Source organism: Zonotrichia albicollis, chromosome 7 (genome assembly GCF_047830755.1).
Source record: "Zonotrichia albicollis isolate bZonAlb1 chromosome 7, bZonAlb1.hap1, whole genome shotgun sequence".
Lineage (NCBI taxonomy): Eukaryota > Metazoa > Chordata > Aves > Passeriformes > Passerellidae > Zonotrichia > Zonotrichia albicollis.
In genome coordinates, this window is record NC_133825.1 from 24,099,638 (window position 1) to 24,110,733 (window position 11,096).

An 11,096-nucleotide genomic window follows, 5' to 3' on the forward strand; every position below is an offset into this window, starting at 1 on the left:
ATGCTGTAAGTAGATTTATTTCTGTTCCTAGAGAGTAAAGGATTGGCACCTCTGTTTGATGAATTGTGTCTTAGTGCTTGCTTTGGTCAGTTCTGTGCTGACTCCTTCCCTTCCTCTGCTCTTGTCTGTCCCCTTTCTTATGGTTTTTCTTACTTAGGTGCTTTCTATCTACCTTCTCTGTAAGAGAAATTTGCACTAAACTTGGAAAGTACAAAGTAGTACAGAAATGAGAAACTCATGCATTTGCAGCAATGTTTTTTTCAAAGTTAACAGGGTGATATTTCATTTGTGCTGTTCCTTCCAGAGCCTGACTCTGCCCACGGCTGCTCTGCTCCCCAGGGATCAGGGCTGCTGCTGGCACTGTGCAGGCTCTTCAGCCACTGAAGCAGCTCCTTATCCCACCACTCCCAGGTTCCAGATTCTCTGGAGTTCCCAGCTGCATGGGATAACTTGGTGCTGGATTTCTCCCAATTCATCCAGGGCAACACAGTGCACTTTGGGTTTGTGACCAAGCCCCATAAACCCAGATCCAACTCTCCAATCTCTTGAATTCAAAGACTATGAACTTTGGCTCCTTTTATCTTTTTAACTAGTAACTTATTACACTGTATTTGTTCTTCTGGCTATCATTTAGTCTGCGCTTTTGAATTGCTTTATATGTTGAATACCTAAACTTCAGTCATCAGCACCTCTTTGGCTGTTTTCTGCATACTGTTCTACAGCTGTCTGATGGCTTATGTCCCTGGAGACTTATTCTTTAATAGAGTATATAGCTCATCACCTGCCCTTTGAAGTCCCTCACTATTTCTGTTGCACAGCTATAATAATTTGACTTCATATTTTGCTGTCAGCACTGATAATCTACACCATATTTCAAAGTCAGGGGGTTTTAAAGTACTTAAATAGTATTTTGGGGAAATCCTACTTAATATCAGGTTATCAAATGTCTGTGAGGTTCAGTCATTCAAGTTAATTCTGATCTTTTAGAATGTATCACCTCTGTCAGCTGTGGGACAGAAACACAAACATCACATGCCTGTGTAAATTAAGAGTTAGGACTTTCATACAGAAGCTAGTGCAGGTGATTGTAAAATAAGAGTTACAGAAGTTTTAAATGTACCTGGTTGCATGTGCCCGGGTGGTGCTTTTCTGTTAGACTTGCCACCTAATAGCCATTATTTTTCTGCAAGGAGACAGAGGGAAGTATGTATTAAATGGAGCAGAAAGTTCCTCAGCTGGGGACAGGCGGTTAAAAAAGGTTTTCCTTCCTGTGAAGGAAAAATATTTAAATTAATTTAAATAAGCTGAGTAATTTCTATCTTTTGGTATATAAATAAGTTGTATCCTGAATTTAAACAGCGTCAACCTTCTGCCTCATGCAATTCTAATTATAAGAAAACAAATTGCAAATTATTCCCCAGAGTTTAGTTAGGTAAGTACCCTGCACAAAAGATCACCAGCATCTTTGACTCCTACATATGTATTTTCAGAAAAGTACCTCAAGTGCCCTCACAATCAATATATAGGTCAAGTTCAGAACCAGGGTTCCAAAATGCTCATGCACAGATGATCATTAAAGGACTACAATACTCATCTCCCTGTGAGTGGATATTTGTCATATATCCATAACTCCACTGGCTTCCAAAAATTAAGAGCCTGGTCCCAGTGGAATAGTTGGGAAGTCCCTCTGAAGTCTCCCCTTCATTATTTTTCTATGGTCTGTGAATCGTGAGAAGTCTGTTATTGCTGTAATTTCAATAAGCAGAGGTAAGAAATTCAGAAGCACCATAAAAGTACAAGAAAAGCCTGAGAAACAGCAGTGATTAGAAACTATTCCTATGTTTATATTGCATTACTGTGTTAGATTTTTAGTTCTAGTCAGCCTCTCCATTCTTAGGCTTAATTCTTATACAAAAACCGTGTTCCTAAATCTTCAGGTAGTCTGGGTGCTTCAGTTGCAGGCACTTCTCTGGAATGTGAATCTCAGCTCTGATCATCAAACCTTGAAAAACTGAGCTTTTAATAAGACTATCTGGGATATTAAAAAAAAAACATGCTTCATTAAAACTGGTGAAGCAAGAATTCATTTTAAGAGGAATAATTTCTCTGCCAATAATTAGAAGAAAGGAAGGAAAGAGAGCTTGGGTCCCAGCTGGTTCATTCTGACAACTCATTCGAAAGGCATTGTATGTCATGAAGAGAGTTGCTAAGCTGAGCTGAAAACTGGTTTTGTACTATGACTGTGGTTTAAATTATACAAAACCTTCTAAGAGAGGCTGTGTTAGCTTTCAGATTTCTGTGCTTGTGATCAAGCTAAAGAGCAATTTAGCTTGGACCAAAATAACTTCATGGTTCAGACTACAGCCTTTCTTTTCCCAGACTTTTGCACTGACAACTTGAACCTACATTCCTACCTACATCCTGAGTCCTTTGACAAACCCACAAAAGCCCCATCAATGTTTGAGTTAGATCACTGAAATATGGATTGAAAAGCACAGATTTGCTGAGCTGCATGCTGTTTGAGGCTGAAAGAGTATTTTAGGGAAATCTCTCTGTATTCTTGCACTCTTTCCTGACATGCTGCTTTCAGTCACTGGATGTGGGGTTTGACACACCTTTGGACTGACTCATAATGGTCTGCTGATTATACTCAGAAAAAAGGTCTGAGCTTCTTTGGTCTTGAACTTCAGAGTGCTGCCATGAGGTTTTTTTGTTTGTGGAGTAAACAACCATTGCCACTGTTGCCTTGTTTGCAGTGTACCAGAGCAGACAGATCTCTGCAGTTGTCTAATGATAGTACAAGTTCTGATTGTTGCCCAAGGAAGTTTCTGTCTGAACTGAGCGATAAACAGCCCTGCACTCTCCCTCTAAAAAGAAATCCAAGAAAGTAATCGTACCACAGTCAATGAATTTGAAAACAAAGACTTTGTGGGCTTTTAAAGATGTCCATGGTCAGGAATATAATAGCAAAATTTGTCATGATTGCATGGTTAGGATATTTTCAAGTTCAGTTAAATTTGGGAAGACAGAAGTGACTGTATTTCTGTTTGCCTCTGCTTTCTGACTATTAGTTATTATAAATGAACACTAAAAAGTAGCATTTTCACCTCTTGAGTGAAAGGCAGCAGCAATGCATTTGTTTAGTAAAATGTATGTGCATTAAGGGCAAAGACTTAACTTTTTGGCTGGATAGAGTTTTGTTTTGGTGGGAGGGAACAAGAGAGGATAAGAATTAGATTACATTTTGTAACTGAAGCTGCAAGAAGGGGTAGAAGCACATAATGTTTTTGTAACGAGGGAGAAATGCCTCTTAAAAGTCCATTTTTTTGTTGAGGTGTTCTGTGGTCTTAAGTTTCATTACTGAAACTCTGCTTAGAAAAGGCCACATTAATTTTTCTCCCTAGGAAATGAAGTAGCTGAGTCATTCATTGGAAGTGAGATAAGGCCTGTCTAAATCTGATGATCATGAATCCACTGGTTTATTACACAGGGAGAGGTCAGTCACTTCCTACTGGTGACATCCTTTCAGTTTGTACAAGAAGGAAACTGTGTGGTTGTGTGCAAAATCACTCAAGTATCCTGGACACTCAAGCCCATACTCAAGGCTTAATGTTGCTCATGTGTTTTCTTTTTTCAAGCACGTTTTTAGCCATCTGGAAAGAGCAGATAGAGTGCAGTGCCCAGCATTCCCCATCACATAGATGAATTTCAGGATATCATTTCAGTGAAAATTTCTTACAGTAAGTAGAGGTGACATGCTTGTCTATGTTTGTCTGCTGTGCAGCAAAATTATCTCCCAATTATGTTTTTGTTTGCAACATCATCTGCAAGTCATGAGCAGGAATGCCAGTTCTGAAGGGAGTAGGCAGAATTGTACAACTGAAGTAAGAAGCTGCAGTTTGACTTTCTGAGGATTGCTGCCAGTTTTTATCACTTCATACAGGTTTGCTTCTGAGGTCTGTATGTATTCAGAAGGGTTACTCTTTTGCTTTTTAAACTCTGAAAACCATTTTTAGCTGTCCAAAACAGAACACTGACATTTTCTTGTAGTCATACTGAATTATTCACGAGTTCACCTAAAAAATTGAGCTGAGTATATTTGTTAAGCAAATTCATGGCATTACCAGAAAATGGCGATTTGCATTTGCATTGCTCTAATACTTAGAAATGTTAGGCAAGTCAAAACACCATCCCAGCATGGAATAACAAGTCTCTGCTCCAAAGAACTTGTTATCAAAGTACAAAGAGAGCAGAAATGGTGGTGGACAGGCAGGAGGGGGCAGATATAATCAGACACTATAGATCAGTGGTGTCAGCATGGCCAGCAGGCTGTGTGTGCCTGCAGCCCAGCTATTGGCAATGTCTCTTGTTGCCACTGCCACCAGCACGCAGCACTGCATGGAGACAAGCAAATCATGCATGGTGGAAACTGTTCAGGAATGATGGAAATGGGCATCACTGGCTGACAGGATGAGAGAGCTGGCAAGTCAGAGCTGTCTGGAAGATGATAGCTTAGCTGGATATAGAGAATTTATCAAGGCTTTTTAAAGTGAAAACCAGAATATCTATCTGATTTGGGAGAAAAGAAGGATGGAGGGCTGTCAAAGAAGGGGACACAGGGCAGCAACAGCTTAAGAAGGGAGCTGGGAGAGGATAGGATCAAAATGAAAAGGGCTTGGACTCAGCTGTACACAGTCTCACTTGCAACCTTGCATCCTCCCTGCAAACTTGTGATAACTGTCCTGTACTTTCCATTAATTAAGGTTGGATGTCATAGCAACTGAAACAGAAGTCACTGAAGATCCAGAGGAGGCATTTAGCAGAGTAGGTATTAATAAAGGCCACACTGCAGAGCTAAACAAAGAAGAATGTGTTCATTTAGAGGCCTTGTGTGGACACTTGGGAAATCAGAGTCCATGGTGATAACAGGCTGGATGACAGCCCTAGAAGAGTTTATAAAGAAACAGATATAAGGCTTTGTGCTTCTGTACACTGAGAACCTCTGATAGTATATCTGCACTGCATTCTGCTCTAGCTTAAGCATTAGGTCTGTTTGATTTCAGACTTTGTGTGAAGAGTTTTGAGTTGCAGCAGGGACAAACTCCTCATAATGTCTCTGTTCTCAGTGGCCATTACAGAATCCTGCCCAAATCTTGTACACAGTTGCAGCTGAAGCAGAATTTGGTGCAGGCAACTGCTGGCTCTTTTGTCTTGTGTAGGACACTGAAATTTCTTACAGACTCAGATTAAATATTCTGTGGCAATTTTAATTTTCACTTGCTCATAGGCTGTTTTCAGAAGCAATTCAAATACAAGATTTTGAAAATTAAGTGATGTTAGTGAGTTGTCTGTTTCTTCCTTCTCATCCTGCTCCAGTTTCTGAAAGCACTGGGCACAGTGCAGTCTAGAACAGCAAAACAGGGCATTGCAATGGCTGGGAGCTGCTGAGATTTGAGATGCCTGCTTATTAGTGCACCAACAGAATTTCCTCCCAACAGTGACTTGACAATTGTGGTTTGCTTTTTTCACCTACATAACCACTGATGGTATTTCTTGAAATGATAAGATTTTTTTCACAGAGATGTTGTAAGACAAGATTTGTGTGGCAGAAAAAGTAATTGTATAGCCATCAGGGCAGCAAACGTATTCTCTGCAGGTAATTTGTGGATAATTGTGCTATTATCTAAGGAGAAAAATGATAATTCTTTAATACTAAGTGGCATCCCACTTTGTTTACCCTCTGGTTATCATGAACTATTATTTCTTAAATACCAGGGTTTAAATATTGATTGCTGTGTGTGGATAAAAATTGCTTCATAGTGTTCATCTTTCCGTAGTCTATTCATCAGAGATCTCTCTCCGTTACTGTCCTTTGTCTTACCTGGCAAGATATTTCTGCAGCCCCTCCCACAAGAGGCTCAAGTCACTGAGTTCTGTATATTTCATAAGTAACTACCACATAAGCAGATGGGAGTAAAAAACCAACAAAGTGTAAACAGTCCCAGCAGTTCTCCCTGTAAGCAGTACAAGTTCTCTGCCAGTGCTGGTCAAATCCTGGCACTGCTGTGCACCTCTAGTGGCAGCCAGCATTTCAGTAGGGGTAAAATGCTTGATACAATTTCTCTGCAATTTTCTTTCTCACTCTTTCCCTGTCAATAATCCTCCTCTTATTGGCATAGTATAGTAGCTGGGAAACACACAATTCTGCTGTATCTCTGCATGAGCAAATCTTTCATAATGCAAAGATTTTTTCAGTAAAAATTACAAAGCAGCTTTGACACCACCATATGCTGATCCCACATTTCAGCCCACTGCAGACTGACTTGTATATGACAGAGACATGGTTTATTAAGGGGAACAGAGTAACAAGGGAAATTTTCTTTAAGTTTCGTATCTAATTATTGCCAAAAAAATGGGGCATTTTTTCTGCAATGATACAGCAACTGTTCGATCACTTTTAAATGTGATTTTTCCCTGCCAACATAGGCACCAAGCTGCACCAGCACAATCAGCTTTAATTCACATGTGAGAAGGTGAGAGCTCCTATTTGGGAACTAGAAGTAGGGAAGCTTCCAGCTGAAACTGTTTGAAAAGAGTATGGCTAACCAGAGTTCCCTGGAGAAGGGTTTGCAAAGAGGTTAAGCCATAGGAGACAGGGAAGGATGAATCTGAGGGCTCCCTCCACAAATCAGGGTTAAGAGGCGTTTTTGGAGGCACTGCAAGTCCAGCTTGGCTGGTTTTGAGAACTCCTTTGTGTTCAGATTCTGCGAGGAAGGACAAGAGGGACAGAGATGGGCTGATCCTTTCAAGCCAGCTGCCCTTGAAGCCGTGAACCCCCAGAGGAAGCTGGAAACACAGCTGGGGGAACTCGGGCAGGGAAGCTGCTGGATTGTGCCTTCCATAGACTTGCAGCCTAACGCCATTTACAGGGCTGCAATCAGACTGTTTATCACTGATGGAATCTTTTCCTCTCAGTGGAAAAGATTTTGGTTTTGCTAAGTATTAGAAAAAATCTTGTTTTTGAAGGGACTTTTCTAAACCATCCTTTCTGTTTTGGCCCTTCTGTACTTGGCCCAGCTCTGGGACTCTTCCTCTCCTGCTGTGGGGCTAAACAGCCCAGAGTGAGAGCTTGCTGGCTGCACCCTACAGTTTGTGCCTTTGCTGTTCGCCATAGATCTTGGCTACCCTACAAAATTAGAACTACCCATGAGGTGAATGATTCACTTCTACAGCACAATGGAAGCCATGTTGATTTGATTTACTGTTTTCTATTTTATCTATTGATCTTTGAGGACTCCCAAGAGTATGCTCCCATGAAAGGCCATACAGAACTTTGTATTCAGTTTAACAATTTTATTTACAAAGGGTCTTCTTGCTGCCTGTCCCCTTGCCAAGTTGCTGCAGGCACAAAGAACTAAATTTAATTTTTATGATTAATAGAGCACACAGAAGATATATATTGCACAGTTCTCTCCCTGCCTTGTTATTTGGGGTGCCAAAATTGCAGTGCACTCTCTCAGAACAGCTAAGAAGTGGGAGAGCTCCCCTCTGACAGATCTTAGCTGTTAAAAGGCAAAAAGAACACAGATGGTTGAAACCAGAGTTTTGTGTAAAACGAGCAACCAGTTTGCACCTGCATATCTAAGCAGATATATTTGTTGCAGGTACCAGTACAAAAATAGGGCCCTAAAAATTCTTTTGGGAAAAACATGTTTTCAGAGGTTGCAGCCACTGAGAAGCAATGCCAAAGGAGATACTCAAGGCTCACATTATCCAGGGGGAGCTGTGTGGGGAAGGCTGCTCTGTACTCAGATTTTATAGTGTGATTTTGCCTCTTGAAAGGCAGGTACTGCAAATAAATGGACACTCCAATGAAAAAATGATAGTCCTGCCCTTTATCCTCCTTACAGGATTACCTAGCACGTCTAGAGGGCAAGCAAAGCATATTTTGAGTACTGAGAATTGTCTTCCCCAAGATGTTTACAGGAATTATTGCTATCATTCCCCATAGCACAATGGGTAAAAAAATACAATCACTCAACTTATTAACAATACCAAACAACTTGGTTTTGTGAATGCCTCCTCTGTGGTAACTCCAATCCCAGACCTGTGTCTGCACTCAAAGAAAAGTGTGACTTTACCATTTCTGAGAAGTCTGTTCCTCTTTCCATATGCTGGCCTTGGAAACCTAGGTGGTCTTTCAGAAAGTTTAAAGAATCTCAGGTGAGCTTTTGTAAAGATGCCTCAAAGTCATTGATGCCCAGCTGACCATGCCCCTGGTCTTTTAACTCTCCCAGCATTTCCCAAAAGCAGTCTGTTTACCTTGTAGGCAGCAGATTACCTCTTCTTGCAGTGCACTCTGTATTCCTGGAGATGAGCTAACACCTAATTCCATCCACAGCTCCCAGCCAAAGAAGAGGAAAATGAGTTCTTTTCCCGTCATTGTGAAAGAAATCTTATACTCATTTGGACTTTAATTAAATTTTATCCAGATGTTATCTTTCCGTTTTTCTGTTAGACAATTTTCTCAGTTTCCTGCAAGGGTCCCGGAGTCTGTGGTCTTTCTGCTATTTTTGCCTGTAATTTATAGAAAAACTGTGAGCAGAAGTAAATTATCAACAGCAAGAGGTTGTCCTGGGTCCATCTGAGCTGGAGCTCACTCTGGCACTGCAGCCCTCCCTGAGCTGTGCTGTGCTGGTACCCAGGAAGGGGCTGCTTGCAGCCCGGGGCTTTGGCTCTGCCTGAGCAGTGCTGGCACTGCAGCAACGCTGCCTCTCCAGCATTCCCCCCTCGCCTGTGGGCTGCGGGTGGGCAAGATCTTGGCAGGGGCTGTGGCCAGGAGAGCAGATCCAGCTGACCAAAGGGATATTCATGTCATTATGATGTCTGCTCAGCAAGAAAAGGAGGATGCAGGGGGCATTTGTTATTACAATGTTTGTTTTCTGTGATAACTGCTGTGCCTACTGAGGCCCTGCCTCCTGGGTATTGGCTGGCCAACTCCTGCTGATGGGAAGTAGACAATAAGTATTTTCTTTTCCTCTGCTTCCACACACAGTCTTTGCTTTTGTTTTATTAAACTGCCATTATCTTGAGCCACAGGTTTTTTCTGATTTTCTCCTTCTCTCCTCATCCTGCTGAAGAGGGGGAGGGATGGAGTAGCTTGGTAGGCAGCTGGCATCCAGCTGAAAGCAGGGCTCTCAAGGTGGGAAGGCTGTTCTTACCATAGTTCAATGTGACAGAATTCTGACAGATTAATGCTAGAAAGGTTTTCCTTTTTCTAGAAGTTACTGGAGGGCAATTCAGACCTGGGGCATAAGCCAGGTGAACTTTCTGCATGTTTCACACACAGAACTTGTGGCAGAAATGTTGGAAAGTTTTAGAATGACCTAATGTCTTTGGAAAGTACCTGGGGTCATAAACTGATATGTTTTCTCCGTTAGGCTTCCCAGAAATACAACAGAGGTAAGTTTTTGATAGAGAATAAGCAAGGGAGAGAGAGAGAGAGAGAAGCCAAATTTCCCTCCTGATCCACAAGTCTAATATTCTGAATAACTTCAAGTGAAGTAGCCTTAACTATAAAGAAAAACAATTATTGCTCAACAAAATACTTAGAATTGTTCTCTCTGGTTTAACACTGCATATAAAGCAAAGAAAACCTGAGAGAAAAAAAGTTTTGTGAATGTATTGCTGCATGTCTTTGTCCGACTTCCTGAGCCCTAGGGACAAGAGAGTGAGATATTTCATACTTCAAACCTTGTACAGTTGTAGGATGATTCCTCTCCTTCCCTGGAAGCAGAGTCATCACACATAAAACAGGGCAGCTGAATTGCCTCTAGCAATTGGCCATAATAAAGGATCACACAACTGCCATCAAATGAGAACATCTCCACTGGCCATGAATCTGAGTGTTAGGTCTCATTTTCAGAAATAGTTTCCTTAGCTTGCAAGAGCCTAGCATTCAGAGAAGCAGAGTCCAAAGGCTAAGGAAGGGTACCAAATGAGCAGGCCTCTTTGGGACTAGCATATGCTTCCCAGTGGGAAAACTTGCTCTCTCTCCTTTACACTGCATATTCTTTCATAATAGGCTCTCAGGAGCTGCTGAACTGATCAAAGTAATCTTTCTGCAAAGGCATGTATTACACCAAATCTAATGAAGCAGGAAGACAGCTTCTATAATGTCCAATTTACTTTAAAAATATATATTTATTCTATGGTTTGATTACTCTCCCATCCATATTTCAGGCTACCCTAAAAATGCCAAAAATGTCAATGCTTCCAGACTAACTGGAAATGAAATATTTTCAGTGCAGTGACTTCTTGTTAAGATGAGAGGAAATAAGAAGGAAGAAAAATGTCATTTGTGACCCAGGGAAAAGGAGAACTTTATGTACAAGCTGTATGTAAACAGTTTGAGTGTTGACATTGTCCACTAAGACATAAAGCAGAAAACTAAGAGGATCTCAGCAATGAAAATGAGAATGTCAAGTCCAAGATCACATGTGATCTAGTATTTATGCTTGTCTTGAAGATTGCATATCTGAAACTTTGTCTTATCAGTTTACAAGATCAGGATGTAACTGTGAGACTCCTTTGAGTACAGAGTTCACACATAGAAGACTTACCATTGTCTCATTTCTCTGCACATCAATCATTTCTGTACTTTCTGCTCTAGTCCTCAATAAACTTAATTTGAAGATAGTACAAGTCTCTGCCATTTTACATTGTGGCTTTCTGTAATGATATCTCCTGACTATTTAGTAGTAAAATGCAAAATTATCTTCCAAAAAGGTTCTGTCCCCCAAAATGTCTAACACTGTTGTTTGCTGTGGCATCCTTACAGTGCAAGCACTGTGCATGCACAGAGGGCTGGATTTGGAGTTCAGATTGATGTCTTCTGAAGTTTGTACATTTATGTCACATCCACATTGCCATGATATTCATGTGTCTGATGTCACACAGAGAGAAGAAGGGAAGAGCCCACTCTACAAAGTGACCACACAATCTCAGACATTGGCAAAGGTGAAACTAGTCAGTGGATCAGCCACCTCTGGGTGCAGCTCTGCCACAGCTGGTTTAAATCTGGCTTGGTTGTGTCT

At 41.1% G+C, this 11,096-nt stretch overlaps 1 protein-coding gene across 1 annotated transcript in view; it reads right to left on the reverse strand.

Moving 5' to 3' along the window:
* The window catches only part of WAPL (WAPL cohesin release factor), a 133,832-nt gene that overhangs the window by 87,758 nt on the left and 34,978 nt on the right, over positions 1–11,096 (reverse strand). The gene's annotated exons all lie outside the window — the stretch shown is intronic.